Genomic DNA, 17,297 nt, shown 5'->3' on the forward strand with positions numbered 1-17,297 from the left:
TAAAGGAATGCAAGATGCCAGAGGTAGGCCAGCATGTAAAACTCTAAGTCCAAGGTCAAATGGGGCACTTGACCGCCAAGATGCCCGCTTGGGCCACTTCCAACTGTACTTTCCTTTCTTGATGCTCTAAAAGTTTTTAATTAACTTCCACTCTTGCTCTGAAACTTGCCTCAGTCTCTTTTTCTGCCTTACACCCCTCAGTTGTATTTTTTCTTTCGAGGCAAGAATTGAGGTTGCTGCAGACCTGTACTGATTCCCCGCCAGTGACTTGGATAGCTTCCACCGCTAACAGTTTCATATCCACTGAGTTAGGGGAAGAGAGAAGTGGAGAATTAAGTATTCAAATCTTCCATCTAAAAGTGACACTTCTGTTCGTATTTTATGGGTTAAGGCAAGTCAATGGTCATGCCCAACTTCGGGAAAGCAAGAAAGCATGTTATTTTTGTGTGCTCAGATAGAGACGAGAACTCTATAGCAGGGAACACTGTGATGTGTGCCACAGGGGCTAATTGTCTCTGCACCAGGAAACTTATTTTCTAGTAGTGGGGAGTTAAACATTGAATGAATAATCACAAAGACATATGCAATAGCATTATATTAAATGCCACAATAATAATAATGATGAAAATTTATTAATTGTTCCAAGCATTTTATCTACAGTCATGTGTTTAAATTTCTACACTCTAACTTTGTGAGACAGATACTGTAGAAGACTGGAATATGCCACTTCAAAATAAGTCTTTTTGGTATAAGTATTTGTTTGAGAAACAGCAACTATAGGAGCAACTCTGAGAACAGAGTGGAATTACCTTTTTGTAGGGTGAATTTAAATCTATAAAGGGAATTTTCATTTGTAAGAATGTCTTCCTCTGAGTACTAGGAAGAAAAGGATGGCACTAAATTACTAGAGACTCTCATTAATGGAGAGGGCACTGACTTAAATCTGCATAACAAACTTTACCTTTGTTTACCATGCTTTACCTGGTCACTTCCTCATAACTGCACCCCTACCCCCATACTCCTCTTTCTTTGTTTCAGCTGAAGATGATATTTAAGTTTGAATTCAAAGCCACCTCTTTGAAAATTACTAATTCCCTGACTATCTTATAGATATATATGTGTATATATAAATATATGAAATACACATGTTAATAAATTTGTGGGGTTTTTGTTGTTGTTAATCTGTCTTTTGTTATAGGGGGTCCCAGCTTAGAACTCATAAAGGGTAGAGAGAAAAATTATCTTTTCTCCTCCCAAATACTATTATTATCCAAATTTTACAAAGTAAGACTGAGAAATACTTATACAGAATAAAACTTTGAAGGAAACTAAGGGATGCAATGAGATATAATAGCAGGGGAACTAGTACTCCTCAGTGCAGTCGGGGATGGAATTTGCATATAACCCACTGACTTACAGCAAAAGCCATTTTTTTTAGTAGAATTCTTAGTTCTTTTATAATACTCCACTGGGATAAAATCTCAGATAAATCTACCTTTTACTGACTTTGACTCTTTTTTGATCATTGATAAAATGAATTTTTAGTGTTGTGGACTTTTAATATTATACCAAAAATAATTGCTCTTGGCTGACTTAGATTTTTACATCCTGAATATATTATCCTTTATAATTTTAGATAATATAGAAGTATTATTTCTGGATTCTTGATATCATGAGATGGTTTCATCTGGTCTCTTGGCTTACGTGAGAGAATAACTTGGCTGAGAGAGCTGCAGTGGTTAGAGGTTGGGTCCTAATCCCCTCTGCCATCTACTAACTGAGTGATTCTAATTAATTATTTGGCACCTCTATTCCTTTGTTTCTGTATCAGTCTTCTAGGGCTGCCATAACAGAGCATCACCAACTAGGTGGCTTAAACAACATAAATGTATTTTTTCCATGTTATGGAAGTTGGATGTCTAAGGCCAAGGCAATACCAGTGTTCGGGCTCTTGACACTATTGCAAGAAGGAATTCAAGGATGAGTCAGAAAATAGTGACAGTAGGAGATTTATTGCAAAGTGAAAAGCACTTTGCAATAAGGGGATTGTGGGGGTACTTAAGACAGAGTTGTTCAATGGAGTTTGGAGTTTCTATCTTTATGGGCTTCTTTAACCAAGGGGTGGAATATTCATTGAAATTCATGGAAAAAGTTAGGAATTTCTCAGAACTGTGGTACCACCTATTTTTTACACCAAATATGGGTGTTCTCAGACTGTCATGGCACTAGTGGGTATGTAATTGATAATGTTAACAATAATATAATGAGGTCCTAGGAGAAATCTAGGTCAAATCCAGTGCCATGTTGGGTCCAGTTGGTCTTAGCCAGCTGGGTCCATACCTCGGGTATTCAGGGTCTTATCAGTTCCTAGCTTCTGCAGCTATTTCAGCAGTTTCCTTTTGCTAGTCAGGCAAAACTGCTGTCTGGAATTTTCTAATCTCCTGCGACCACCCTGTATTATTCCTGTCTCAAAGGTGCTGGCAGTATTGGTTTCTGGTAAGACCTCTCTCCTTGTCTTACAGGTGGCTCTCTTCTCACTGTGTTCTCATTTGACCTTTTCTCTGTATGTGCACACTCCTGGTATCTCTTCCTTTTCTTATAAGGATACCTGTCCTGTTGGATTAGAGTCCCGTCTATATAACCTCATTTAACCATAATTACTTACTTAAAGCCCTATCTTCAACTATAGTCTATTGAGGGTTAGGGCTTCAGCATGTAAATTTTGGGGGACACATTCAATTCATAACATTTCACCCTTTGGCCCCATCGAAATTCATGTCCTCTCACGTGCAAAATACATTCACTCCATCCACCCCAACAGCCCCAAAAGCCTTAACCCATTCCAGCATCTAAAATCCAAAGTCTCATTGAAATACTGTAAAAATCAGGTATGGGTGAGACTTGAGGTATAATTCATTGTGAGGCAAAATTCCTCTCTAGCAGTGAACCTGTGAAATCAGACAAGTTTTGTGCTTCCAAAATATAATAGTGGTACAAGCATAGGATAGTTTCCTCCTGGCATTATAGGGAAGATTGAAAGGATTATATATGTGATAGGCTTGGTGTGTTCTAAGTACCAATGAACGTCAGCCATTATTAGAGGAGAAGCTTTGGAGTACATTAAAACATTACAAGCTCTAAAATACAAGGAGAAAATGGCTGGGCATGGTGCCTTATGCCTGTAATTCCAGTGCTTTGGGAGGCTGAGGTGGGCAGATCACCTTAAGTCGGGAGTTCAAGATCAGCCTGGCCAACATGGTGAAACCCCGTGTCTACTAAAAATACAAAAATTAGCTGGGCGTGGTGGCGCATGCCTGTAATCTCAGGTACTTGGGAGACTGAGGTGGGAGACTCGCTTGAACCCAGGAGGTAGAGGTTGCAGTGAGCTGAGATTGCGCCTTTGCACTCCAGCCTGGGCAACAAGAGAGAAACTCTGTCTTAGAAAAAATAAAAATACAAGAAGAAAACATTAATACCTGCTGTGGCTATTTCTTGACACACAGAACTATGTGTCTTGGGGTCTACCTCTAGTAATCACTCTCCTGCTACAACTGAGCTGCAGTGGAAAGTTCTAAACTATCTCTGTCAGCCCCTTCCCCACCTCACTCTCTTCCCGAAAGGCAAAAATGCAGCAGCCTCAAGACCCTCATATATTTTATCTTGGCTTTATTTCTCTCTCTCCAAGCTGCATTGCAAAATACTTTCTTTGGGTCTGCCATACTTCTCCCCATTACTTTGCTTTTCTCTTCTTAACTCCAATTTTTAATTTTAATGGAAGAAAAGATGAAAGGAAGTAGTGCAATATGTGCAAAAGGGTAAATTTGGATCTCAATTAAGACATATCTGCTTGAATGGGGCAGTTTTAAAAGAGCATGATGAAACATGATAATTTCCCTGATTTAAATAACATTGTTCATTGTTTGAAGCTGCATGAGGTACTTGAGGACAATAAACCATGTGTCAGTAATTTTTATTTTAACTAAGAATAAAGCCCTCTAAACCAAAAATAAAATTCTAAGCCCCCCAACCAACCCAGTGAACCCTTCCTCTGGGCCAAGGGGATTCCACAGTTAACCGGAAAAACTAGTTCGGGCCATGATGGGAAGTGGAGGTCAGACATGCCGCATTAATCCTCCTCCCTTTGGAATTCAGGCATAGATGATCATCATTAACATTAAAATGGAGACCTTCAGACTGGCAGAATAGACTCTTTAAGTCTGATAAGAAACATTTATAATCTATTTTCTCTGAAGCCTGCTACAGGGAGGCTTCATCTGTATAATAAGAACCTTGGTCTCCACAGCCCCTTATCTTAACCCAGACACTCCCTTCTATTGATTCCAGGTCTTTGGATCAATTCTTTCAACCAATTGCCAATTGGAAAATCTTTGAATTCACCTATGACCTGGAAGCTCCTAGTTCAAGTTGTCCTGCTTTTCTGGACCAAACCAATGTACATCTTACATGTATTGACTGATGTCTTCTGTCTCCCTAAAACGTATAAAACCAAGTCATGGCCTGAACCACTTTGGGCACATGTTCTCAGGATCTCCTGAGGCTGTGTCATAGACATGTCCCTAACCTTGGCAAAATAAACTTCTAAACTGATGAAGATCTGTCTCAAATACTTTTTGGTTTACAGCCCTGACAATATTTCAGGAAGGAAGAAACTCCTTCTTAGATGTGATGCACATAATGAAATCTTTATTTAAACTAGTGTAAAACTTAATTGAGTTGATACACTACTATCCAATAGAAATAAATTACAAGCCACATAGAAATTTAAACATTTCTAGTAGACACATTTTAAAAAAGTAAAACTAAGTTATATTAATTTTAACAATATGCTTTAATTCAATATATCTAAAATATTATTTTGACAGGTAATAAATATAAAAAATTGGGATATTTTACATTGAAAAAGTTCAAAATCTTCAAATTCTAGTGTATATTTTATACTTGTAGGAAATTGCAATTCAGACATGAATTTATCTCAATTTCGAGTGTTCAAAAGCCAAACGTGGGTAATAACAATCATAATGGACAGTGCAGTTTTAGAACCTGAACCTAGTCTTTTGCCATGCCTCTGAATATGTTCTATAAAAGTAAGAAACAGTGCTACTGAGGCTTTCTCAGCTGACAGTACTTTATAGTAGTTGAAAGCTTGAAACTTGCTGACCTGCATGGCCTGAGGCAATTTAATTAACCCCTGTAACCCCCAGTTTCTCCATTTGTGAAATGGAGATGATATTAATAATCCAGTACTTCAAAGCATTGTTTTAAGTATTAAATGCATGGAAGTTATTTGGAATTGAGCCTAATCAGAGTAGACTCTTAACAAATATTTGCTGTTATTTTTGGTAGAAATGATTATGATGATGTTGAGAAATTGTAATTAATAGTAAAATCAGACTGGGTGTGGTGGCTCATGTCTGTAAACCCAGCCCTTTGGGAGGCCAAGGTGGGAGGACCGCTTGAGTCCAGGAGTTCAAGACCAGCCTGGGCAACATAGGGAGACCCTGACTCTACAAAACACAAAAAAATTAGTCAGGTGTGGTAGTATATGCTATGGTCCTAGTTACTCAGAAGGCTGAGATGAGAGAATCACTTGAGTCCAGGAGGCTGAGGCTGCAGTGACCTGTGATAGTGCTACTGCACTCTAGCCTTGACAACAGAGTGAGTACCTGTCTCAAAACAAATAAATATATTTAGTAAATAAAAAATAAAAATAGTAAAATCATGCCAAATATTTCTGTAATATTTTGAAGAATTAGATTCCTTACTACTCAAAGACACTGACAATATCCCTTATCCTTAGAAATTCATAGTTTGGAGTAGCATTTCTCAAACTTTTTGGTCTTAGGACCAAAAATCCTTTATACCCCTAACACTTATTAAGAATTTGCCCCTGACTCCTGGCCAAACTGTTTATTTAGGTTGAAGGAACATTTTAAGATCCCCTTCAGATAATTGGAATCTGTCTTCTTTTATACTACATGAACACTCAACAAGCAGTAGTTTCTTAAAAGTTTGTTGCAATACAGAATCCAAAAGCATTTCAATGTAATTTTCATATTCTGTCAAATTAAAATCCATTGATCTATCTTATATATTGAATATATCTTTTATCCATGCATGATTTTGTATCATAATGCATTAGTCACAGAAAATATTGGTTCACCAAGTTCATTCAAATTTTAACATATTTCATTATACAATGTCAAAAAGTCACGTTTGTTAACATCTTCACCTATATCATCAGAAAAATCTTTAATCATTGGAAACTGTCAAACTAATAGTAAAAAATACAAGTTTCCCAGAATTCTAATATTCCCTTGAAAGCTTGAATCTTATTGATACCAAACGACATCAATTAGATTATTTCCTTCCTTCCTTCCTTCCTTTCTTCCTTCCTTCCTTCCTTCCTTCCTTCCTTCCTTCCTTCCTTCCTTCCTTCCTTCCTTCTTTCCTTCCCTTCTTCCTTTCTTTCATTTATTTTTCTCTGTTTTCTTTTTTTTTTTTTTCTTTTTTTTGAGACAGGGTCTTGCTCTGTCTCCCAGGATCCAGGATGGAGTGCAGTGGCATGATCATGGCTCACTGTAACCTTGAACTTCCTGCTTCCATCTCCTGAGTAGCTGGAACTACAGGTGTGCATCATCATGCCTAGCTAATTTTTTTAATGTTTTGTAGGGATGGGGTCTCTGTGTGCTGCCCAGGCTGGTCTTGAACTCCTGAACTCAAGCCATCCTTCAGACTCAGCCTCCCAAAGTGTTGAGATTACAGGTATGAGTCACTGCACCTGGCCACACTTGTTTTGTTTGACACAACATGCTAACTTCATAGAGAAAACGTGTCAAGAATACTGAAGCCTAAGTAATCATAGTTTGTCTGTTGTAATGTTTTCAAGTGAAAATAGTGTTTCATAAAAAAATGGCTAGTTTAGCTTTCAATTCAAATCATCACACACATACATTTCCTTGGAACAACCACTTGAGTTGGTATTCAGCAAAAATGCTTTATGCATACTTTTCATTCATTTATATGAAAAAGATGTGTGTTCAAGATCAAGATTTTATAAAAATTAAGAATTTTTTCTGCTTCATCAAGGACATTCATAAAGACCTGAATGGTGGTGAGTAATACAATAACTACTAGTATAGTTTGGTGCCACTGCCTACATTTGTGTTAAAGCACCAGAAGTTTCATCCAGAATTGCTTTTGTAGTATCAATGGAAAAATCAAAATGCAGAACAAAAGGTAAATAACATCTTAGTAATATGAAAATAGCTCGGACTTTGCAGATACAAAGGATCAGACTCCTAGGAGTTTGTGAACCACACTTTGAGAACTGCTGGCTTAGAGAAATATGTTAGCAAATTGTGAAGGACATTAACTGTTTTATCTGCCTAAAATATCCCTTTCTTCAGGTAAGTGTTCTTTCCTCTGCTTTAAGCAACTAGTTTCAATGGTGGTGGCTATTTTCCTATGGAGGTTGCCTCCTACCCTATGGGTGACTCTTATAGGGTAGACACCAGACTCTGTATATTCAGTATACTTTCTCAGAATTCTTAAACTTGGAACCAGAAAATGCCACTAATAGTTGCTTTCTGATAACAAAGTTATGAAGTTCTGGCATTTTGGTGAATTACCCAAATGTAGAAAAAGCTAGTCTAAAATAAGATAAAGAAGCCCAACTCTCAGAGAGAATCAGAAATGGGAGAAGGCTTGGTAGCATTCCAATTCCTGGTTCCACTTGTCCCTGAGGCCCGGCCACACTCTTGCCCTTCCTGCTACTCTGTGAGCATTTTGATAAATTTCCCTTGCCTCTAAACACTTTATATTTTCACAATCTTTATGAATTTGTCCAACTGTCTTTTTTTCTGAACATTTTTACTAGCATCAGTTGTTACACATTTTAGTAGATTCCACTTCAGATTACACTGAATTTGAGTTTTTTCAACTTTGAAAATATTCCTGACTACAGTTTTACTCAGACCATTCACAGAGGCTATGAATCCATGTTATTCACTTCAAAGTCGGTATTAAATTATCAAATAAGCATCAGCAACTGAATAGTATTTGATAGCAACTGTCAACTCATCAAGAGTCAAAGAAAAACATTCAAAATTATTTTCCTTGTTTCTTAATTTATCCAAAATTGACTCCCAACATCCTCAACTTATTAAGCAACTGTTCTCATAGAAAGATTAATAATCTAAACAAGTTTATTTTCTTTGGACATCTTATTTTTGTTGTTGTTGCTGTAATTGAATAAAATTTAATTAACTTACATCTGGTAAATGGCTGTTCTTGCTTGACTAAAAACTAAATTACTTGGAAACTTACTTTGGTTGAAGATTCATTTCAGACTTTTGTGGGAAAAATCTACTGAGATATTTTGTTTTAAAGTTTCAAATTTTTCTGACTCAGGGAGTATGTACATCAAAGATAGTGTGGCAATTATTTAGTCTGGTACTGTAGACCTATGTTGTATTCTTTTAATGTAGCAGTGATGTAATAACATGTATAAAACACAATGCTTACCATTGATTTAGATAACAAAATAATCTACTTTCCATTCTATTTTAAAAATGTGATATTCAAAATCATGTTTTTCTCTTCATTTTCTTGTTTGTTTTATTTTGGCAGGTTGGGTATGCAATAACAATAAAAAAAATAAGATAAAATGCAGTGGTGTGTGCTGAATGTGTCCTCCAAAGAGCATGTATTGAAATTTCAATTCCTAGTACATTGTATTGGGAGATGGGGCCTAATGAGAGATGATTAGACCATGGGGGTAAAGTGAATGAATTAATATTATTATCATGAGAGTGGGTTTGATATAAAAGATCAAACCCCTTCTCTCTGTCATGCCCTCGTTTGCCCTTAGCCATGAGATGACACACAAGAAGGCCTTCACACAATGCCAGCCCCTTGATCTTGGCCTAAGTCTCCAGAAACATGTGCCAATAAATTCATGCTCACTATAATTTACGCAGTGTCTGGTATTTTGTTATAGTAGCACAAAACAAAGACAGGGAATACGTGTGACACTCAAAATGCTTCCAACCTATGAATTTTTCACTGTGATTTGTAGTGCACCAAAAAGTAGTGCAAAGCCCTGAAAGTGCCACAGTCTCTGTCACAACTACTCAGCACTAACACTGCTGTTGTGGTATGAAATTTGCCACAAGCAATAAAGACATGACTGTAGCTCTGTTTCAATACAATTTTTGTTATAGAATCTGAAATTTGAATTTCAAATCATTTTCAGGTGTCATTAAATATTCTTTGGCATTTTTCCAAACATTCTGAGGTCACATGTTGTACAAAAAGAGATTTGGCCTGCTGGCCATAGTTTATCAACCCATGCTCTAGAGATCTCCATTTGATTTTGCTACATATCCTGGATTAGTTCAATCCTGTAACAACTTCAAATTATTAGCTTGGGGTTTCTTGAGCTAGTTAGTGTATATTCAAACTCCAAATCCATGTGAGATTAGGGCTATGATTCTGATTCATGAGATAGACTATTTTCCTTATTTGTTTTATTTCCTTTTTCACTATGGAGCTTAGTTGACATTTTTACAAATTATCTTCTATGTCTCCTTTTACCATGAGGCATATTTTTTCCTAACATAGCTTTTCATTTAAGCTCTAGCTACTTTTCAAAGGCCCTGACTTTATGCAAGTTCAGGTCCATTATTCCAGCTTATTGAAGCCAAGTAAGTGCTTATCTTTTGTATCTCATGTGGCCATTAAACCTAGGGCATCTACTGCTTTAACTACTGCTGGGCACTCTAATTACAGCTCCATTCTCCCTCTTTTTGGTAGTCCTAAAAATTTCCCTTGATTGTTTTCAAGTGTTTCTGTATGTTTATAAAAACGGATAGTTTATCCAGCACTTTAAAGATCTTTTATAGCAGTAGATATGATTTTTCAGAATAGCCACTGCCTCTATATTCATAGAAGCAAAAGTCCCTTGTATTTTCTTAGCCCTGTTTTTTCTTTCTTTTTTTTATTTTTTGTTTACTTTCTCTAACTCAGTTTCTAATTTAAGCTTCCCATATCATTACGCTGGTTGAAAACTTTAACCTTAGTTATTATAAGTTACTCCTATCTTTCTGGATTTTTTATTAACTGTAGCTGCAGAATCTTATGCAATGCTAAAATTTGGAGTTTAAGTGAGAGCATTTGGTTATCGAGTTGTCTGTTCATTCTGAAACCCCGTGTACTTCTAAGAATCAGTTATTCTCTGTAATATGGCTCTTCAGATCCAAGGGCTCTCTGCTAGGGTTCAAGTATAGAATTCTTTGCAAAGTTGCCTAGATTCCCACCAAACAGTCATTTTATTACTGAAGTATTCCAGCTGCTATAGGGGTTATGCTTACAAAGTAGATCACGGGTCTCCTCTGCATTTACACACTCAGAACTCCCTGTTCTCACTATTCAACCTATCCTTCTAACATCAGGGGTTTCTTGTTTTGGTGAAATCATATTCCTATCATGATTCTTGCTTAAATATGCCAGTCTATACCCTAATCTTCTCCCAGCTTTAAGAATTAGCTGTTTAGAAACAAAGGCCTGGAAGATTTCCAAGCAATTTCTGATATTTTGCTCTTCCACAACTCCTTCCTCCATGCCCCTCTCCTCCAGGCTGGCAGTGAGAACTGAATCAATTTGTTTGAATGGAGACAGGATAAGAAAAAAGTACAGCAATATTTAAAAAGGTATTTTAGCTTAAAATATTTTTCTGCCACACATTTGAAAGGTAATGATAATCATTCTGACAAAAGTTGAGGGTGGTTGGATTAAGTCAGTGGCAGTCAAGATAGAAAGGAAAAAACAGATTTGAGATACATTTTAAGGATAAAAACAACAGGACTACTAACTAATGGCACGATGTGCAGTTGAGGGAGAGGCAAGAATCAAGTATGACTTCCAGATCATGCTGGACCAATTCTGGAGCCTTGTTTATTGAGCTGTGGAATTCTGTAGAAATAAAGTATTTTGAGAACCCTTTTATATCCATTTTCCTACTTAAATTAGGGTCATATTCTAAATGATTCAATAAATAGAGTGAATAACAGTTAAAAATGTAAATAACTGACCTTTATTCCTACCTTATGCCATCGTTGATCCTCTACAAAATTCCATTGAGCACTCAGTTTGTATTTCAGCTCTCGAAGATTTTGAAATGGATGAAAGAAATTATTAAATATCCTTTAACTGAAGACATGCCAGTATGCACTTTTGCTTTTGAGTGAACTATTTAAACTATTTTACAACTTTGTGGAGTTGTAAACCTGTACAAGATTCATAGTAATATAAATTGTCTTAGTCTACAGATATGCAAATTTTGTGCAGTGGAGTACAATTAATTATCACCCTGTGGATACTGACTAGTTTTTGCCAATTTTGCATCCATTTGTAAGTTTATTTCAGCATTTCTTCTCTGCCTATAAATGTATGATATTGCATGTTCTTTGAAGCACTTGTAATATCTCACTGGTTGCCTCATTTAACCAAGTAGTTAAATAAAACCCTTGACATATATTATTATTATTTTTCTGAGACAGGGTCTCACTCTGTTGCTCAGGCTGGAGTGTGTTCGTGCGATTATGGCTCACTGCAGCTGTGACCTTCCAGGCTCAAGAGATTCTCCTTTCTCAGCCTCTCAAGTAGCAGGGACCACAGTTGTGGGCCACCACACTGGCTAATTTTTAAAAACACTTTTGTAAAGATGAGGCCTCACCATGTTGCTCAGGCTGGGTTTGAACTCCAACTCAAGTGATCTTCCTGGACTGTATTCATTTTCCTTTTAGTTTAGCTATTATTAGTTTATTACAAAAGAGAGACATAGAAATTATTTACATAATGAAAGGCTTCAGAACTTTATTGGAATGGGCAGCTTCATGATTATGCCATTTCAATAGTGATTTATTTCAGTCTGCATACTTTCCAAGAATGTCACCATCTCTAAACTATCTCTAAATAAGAAATAATCCTTGTCTAAAGCACTTTGATGCCTCCATATTCTGGGAAAATAACTTTATCTCCAACTTGGATGCTAACTGGTTGAATCTCTCCACCCTTTCTTTTAGAGACCAATCTAACAGCTACTACTGCTGCAGGTAATACTTTTCTTTGACATTTGTTCTGGAAGCATCATGCCTCTTTTGGCTACAGTTTCAGCTACAGTTCTTTAAACCAATACTCGGTCAGACAGAGAAATCAACTTTGTAAATGTTTGTTCTTCCAAGACTCCTGCACCAAAGCTCATACTCTACATTCCTACTGCAGCTGCAAAAAAAGATTTGAAGTCAGGTCCTTGGGACAGGTAAAAAGGCCAGCCAGCCCTGCCCTCTGAAATGAATTCAATTTTTGAATCATGATTTTTTTCTTTAAAAACTGTTTTTTGACAGATCAATCATAGTTTAAGATATTAATATCTTTGGTCTAAATTCCATTTAGAACAATAGAATTTTATATTAGGGTGGGTAAAAATTGTAAAGATTTTTATCGTTTAATTTCTCATTTCACAGAGTGGTCAAGTGATATATCCAAAATTGTAGTTAACCATGTTCAGATTAAAATTCATAGTTAACTCAAACAATGACTAGTTCAGTACTCTTTTCATTATACTCTTTAATTTAATGTAATTTCTTCTCCTTGCCTTTGTGAGTTTAGGTAATACATAAAGAAGTAGTAAACCAGGCGTGGTGGCTCACCCCTATAATCCCAGAATATTGGAAGGCTGAGGCAGGTGGATCACCTGAGGTCAGGAGTTTGAGACTAGTATGGCCAATATGATGAAACCCTCTCTCTACTAAAAATACAAAAATTAGGCAGGCAAGGTGGCACACACCTGTAGTCCCAGGTACTTGGGAGGCTGAGGCAAGGGAGTTGCTTGAACCTGGGAGATGGAGGTAGCAGTGAGCTGAGACTCTGCCACTGCACTACAGCCTGGGTGACAGAGTGAGACCCCGTGTCAAAAAAAAAAAAAAAATGTAGTAGACGAGTTCCTTCAGAAAAATAAATTTAAGCTCTAATAACTTTATGTGTGTGTCTTCAGGACAAATTATGTATTTGCAAAGCACAGGAAAAGTTTCACTTTGAGGCTGAGAAAAACCAAACCAAACCAGCAGATCAAATAATATATTTTCATTGTAGGAAAACACTTACTGTTAACATGGCTAACACAACAGGTTTAGAGACTCTGAATTCTCTCAATGTGACCTTTTTGTTGGTTGTTTTTGACCAAAAAAAAATCTAGAGTTATAAATGCTGACATTTTTATAGTTGACTTACAAATCTTATTCTATTTGTTAGTCAAATTTCATTAATTTTTAAAGTTTTTGGATAATACTTAGAGCCATATACAGAGCAAGTCAAACATTTTAGGACATTTAAAACTGTAATATTGGAAAAGAGAAGATGGCTGAATAGGAACAGCTCCAGTCTGCAGCTCCCAGCGAGATCAATGCAGAAGGTGCGTGTTTTCTGCATTTCCAACTGAGATACCTGGCTCATCTCATTGGGACTGATTAGACAGTGGGTGCAACCCATGGAGGGGGAGCTGAAGCAGCGTGTGGCGTCACCTCACCTGGGAAGCACAAGGGGTTAGGGAACTGCCTCCCCTACCCAAGGGAAGCCATGAGGGACTGTGCCATGAGGAACAGTGCATTCTGGCCCAGATACTATACTTTTCCCACTGTCTTTTCAACCTGCAGACCAGGAGATTCTCATGGGTGCCTACATGACCAGGACACTGGGTTTCAAGCACAAAACTGGGCGACTATTTGGGCAGACACTGAGCTAGCTGCAGGAGGTTTTTTTTTCATACCCCAGTGGCACTTGGAACACCAGCGAGACAGAACCATTCACGCCACTGGAAGGGGGCTGAAGCCAGGGAGCCAAGTGGTCTAGTTCAGCAGATCCCACCCCCACGGAGCCCAGCAAGCTAAAATCCACTGGCTTGAAATTCTCACTGTCAACACAGTATTCTGAAGTTGGCCTGTGATGCTCAAGCTTGGTGGGGGCAGAAGGGTCCACCATTACTGAGGCTTGAGTAGGCAGTTTTCCCCTCATGATGTAAACAAAGCTGCTGGAAAGTTCAAACTTGGTGGAGCCCACTGCAGCTAGGCAAAGCTGGAGTAGCCAGACTGCCTCTCTAGATTCCTCCTCTCTGGACAGGGCATCTCTGAAAGAAAGGCAGCAGCCCCAGTCAGGGCCTTATAGATAAAACTCCCATCTCCCTGGGACAGAGTACTGTGAGGGAGGGAGTGGCTATGGGCACATAAGGCTTCAGCAGACTTAACTATTCCTGTCTGCCGGCTCTGAAGAGAGCAGCAGATCTCCCTAGCACAGCGCTTGAGTTCTGCTAAGAGACAGTCTGCCTCCTCAAGTGGGTCCCTGATCCCCATGTCTCCTGACTGGGAGACACCTCCCAGCAGGTGTCAACAGACACCTCACACAGGAGCCTGGAACACCAGTGAGACAGAACCATGGCTGGCATCTGGCAGGTGCCTATCTGGGAAGATGCTTCCAGAGGAAGGAACAGACAGCAATCATTGCTGTTCTGAAGCCTTGGCTGGTGATACCCAGGTAAATGGGGTCTGGAGTGGACATCCAGCAAATTCCAGCAGACCTGCAGCAGAGAGGCCTGACTGTTAGAAGAAAAACAAAAAGAAAGGAATAGCATCAACATCAACAAAAAGGATGTCCACACAAAGACCACATCCGAAGGTCACCAACATCAAAGACCAAAGGTAGATAAACCCACAAAGATGAGGAAAAACAAAAGCAAAATAGTTCCGAAGGATTACAACTCCTTACCAGCAAAGGCACTGGATGGAGAACGAATTTGACAAATTGACAGAAGTAGGCTTCAGAGGGTAAATAATAACAAACTCCTCCGAGCTAAAGGAGCATGTTCTAACCCAATGCAAGAAAGTTAAGAACCTTGAAAAAAAGTTAGAGGAATTGCTAACTAAAGTAACCAGTTTAGAAAAGAACATAAATGACCTGATGGAGCTGAAAAACACAGCACAAGAACTTCATGAAGCATACACAAGAATCAATAGCTGAATCGATCAAGCTGAAGAAAGGATATCAGAGATTGAAGATCAACTTAAAGAAATAAAGCATGAAGACAAGATTAGAGAAAAAAGAATGAAAAGGGACAAACAAAGCCTCCAAGAAATATGGGACTATATGAAAAGACCAAACCTACATTTGATCGGTGTACCTGAGAGTGACAGGGAAAATGGAACCAAGCTGGAAAACACTCTTCAGGGTATTATCCAGGAGAGCTTCCCCAACCTAGCACGACAGGCCAACATTCAAATTCAGGAAATACAGAGAACAACACAAAGATACTCCCCAAGAAGAGCAACCCCGAGACACATAATCATCAATTTCATCAAGGTTGAAATGAGGGAAAAAATTTTAAGTCAGCCAGAGAGAAAGGTTGAGTTACCCACAAAGGGAAGCCCATCAGACTAACAGCGGATCTCTCTGCAGAAGCCCTACAAGCCAGAAGAGTGAGGGCCAATATTCAACATCCTTAAAAAAAAAGAATATTCAACCAATAATTTCATATCCAGCCAAACTAAGCTTCATAAGCGAAAGGGAAATTAAGTCCTCTTCAGACAAGCAAATGCTGAGGGATTTTGTTACCACCGGCCTGCCTTACAAGAGGTCCTGAAGGAAACACTAAATATGAAAAGGCAAAACCGGTACTAGCCACTACAAAAACATACCAAATTGTAAAGACCATAGGCACTATGAAGAAACTGCATCAACTAACGAGCAAAATAACCAGCTAGTATCATAATGACAGGATCAAATTCACACATAACAATATTAACTTTATATATAAATGGGCTAGATGCTCCAACTAAAAGACACAGACTGGCAAATTGGATAAAGAGTCAAGACCCATCAGCATGCTGCATTCAGGAGACCCATCTCACATGCAAAGACACACATAAGCTCAAAATAAAGGGATGGGGGAGTATTTAACAAGCAAATGGAAAGGAATAAAAAGCAGAGGTTGCAATCCTAGCCTCTGATAAAACTGACTTTAAACTTAACCAAGATCAAAAGAGACAAGTCCATTACATAATGATAAAAGGATCAATGGAACAAGAAGAGCTCACTATCCTAAATATATATGCATCCAATCCAGGAGTGCTCAGATTTATAAAGCAAGTTCTTAGAGACCTACAAAGAGACTTAGACTCCCACACAATAATAGTGGGAGACATTAACATCCCACTGTCAATATTAGACAGATCAATGAGACAGAAAATTAACAAGAATATTCAGGACTTGAACTCAGTTCTGGACCAAGTGGACCTAATAGACGTCTACAGAACTCTCCACCCCAAATCAACAGAATATATACTCTTATCAGCAACACATAACACTTATTCTACAATTGCCAGCTTAATTGGAAGTAAAATACTCCTCAGAAAATGTGAAAGAACAGAAATCATAACAAAAAACTGTCTCTCAGATGACAGTGCAATCAAATTAGAACTCAGGATCAAGAAACTCACTCAAAACCACACAACTACATGGCAACTGAACAACCTGCTCCTGAAAGACTACTGGGTAAATAATGAAATGAAGGCAGAAATAAATAAGTTATTTGAAACCACTGAGAACAAACATACAATGTATTAGAATATCTGGGACACAGCTAAAGCAGTGTTTAGAGGTAAATTTATAGCACTAAATATCCACAGGAGAAAGTGGGAAGGTTCTAAAATCGACACCCTAGCATCCCAATTAAAAGAACTAGAGAAGAAAGAGCAAACAAATTCAAAAACTGGAAGACAAAAAATAACTAAGATCAGAGCAGAATTGAAGGAGATAGTGACACAGAAAACCCTTCAAAAAATCATTGAATCCAGGAGCTGTTTTTTGTAAAGATTGTCAAAACACATAGACCTCCAGCCAGACTAATAAAGAAGAAAAGATAGAAGAATCAAATAGGTACAATAAAAAATGATAAAGGGGATATCACCAACGATCCCCACAGAAATACAAACTACCATCAGAGAGTACTATAAACAGCTCTATGCAAATAAACTGGAAAATCTAGAAGAAATGGATAAATTCCTTGGCTCATAAACCTTCCCAAGACTAAATCAGGGAAGAAGTTGAATCCCTGAAGAGACCAATAACAAGTTCTGGAATTGAGCCAGTAATTAATAGCCTACCAACCCAAAAAAGTCCATGACCAGATGGATTCACAGCCAAATTCTACCAGATATACAAAGAGGAGC

The sequence above is a fragment of the Rhinopithecus roxellana genome, chromosome 2 (genome assembly GCF_007565055.1).
Source record: "Rhinopithecus roxellana isolate Shanxi Qingling chromosome 2, ASM756505v1, whole genome shotgun sequence".
Classification (NCBI taxonomy): Eukaryota; Metazoa; Chordata; class Mammalia; order Primates; family Cercopithecidae; genus Rhinopithecus; species Rhinopithecus roxellana.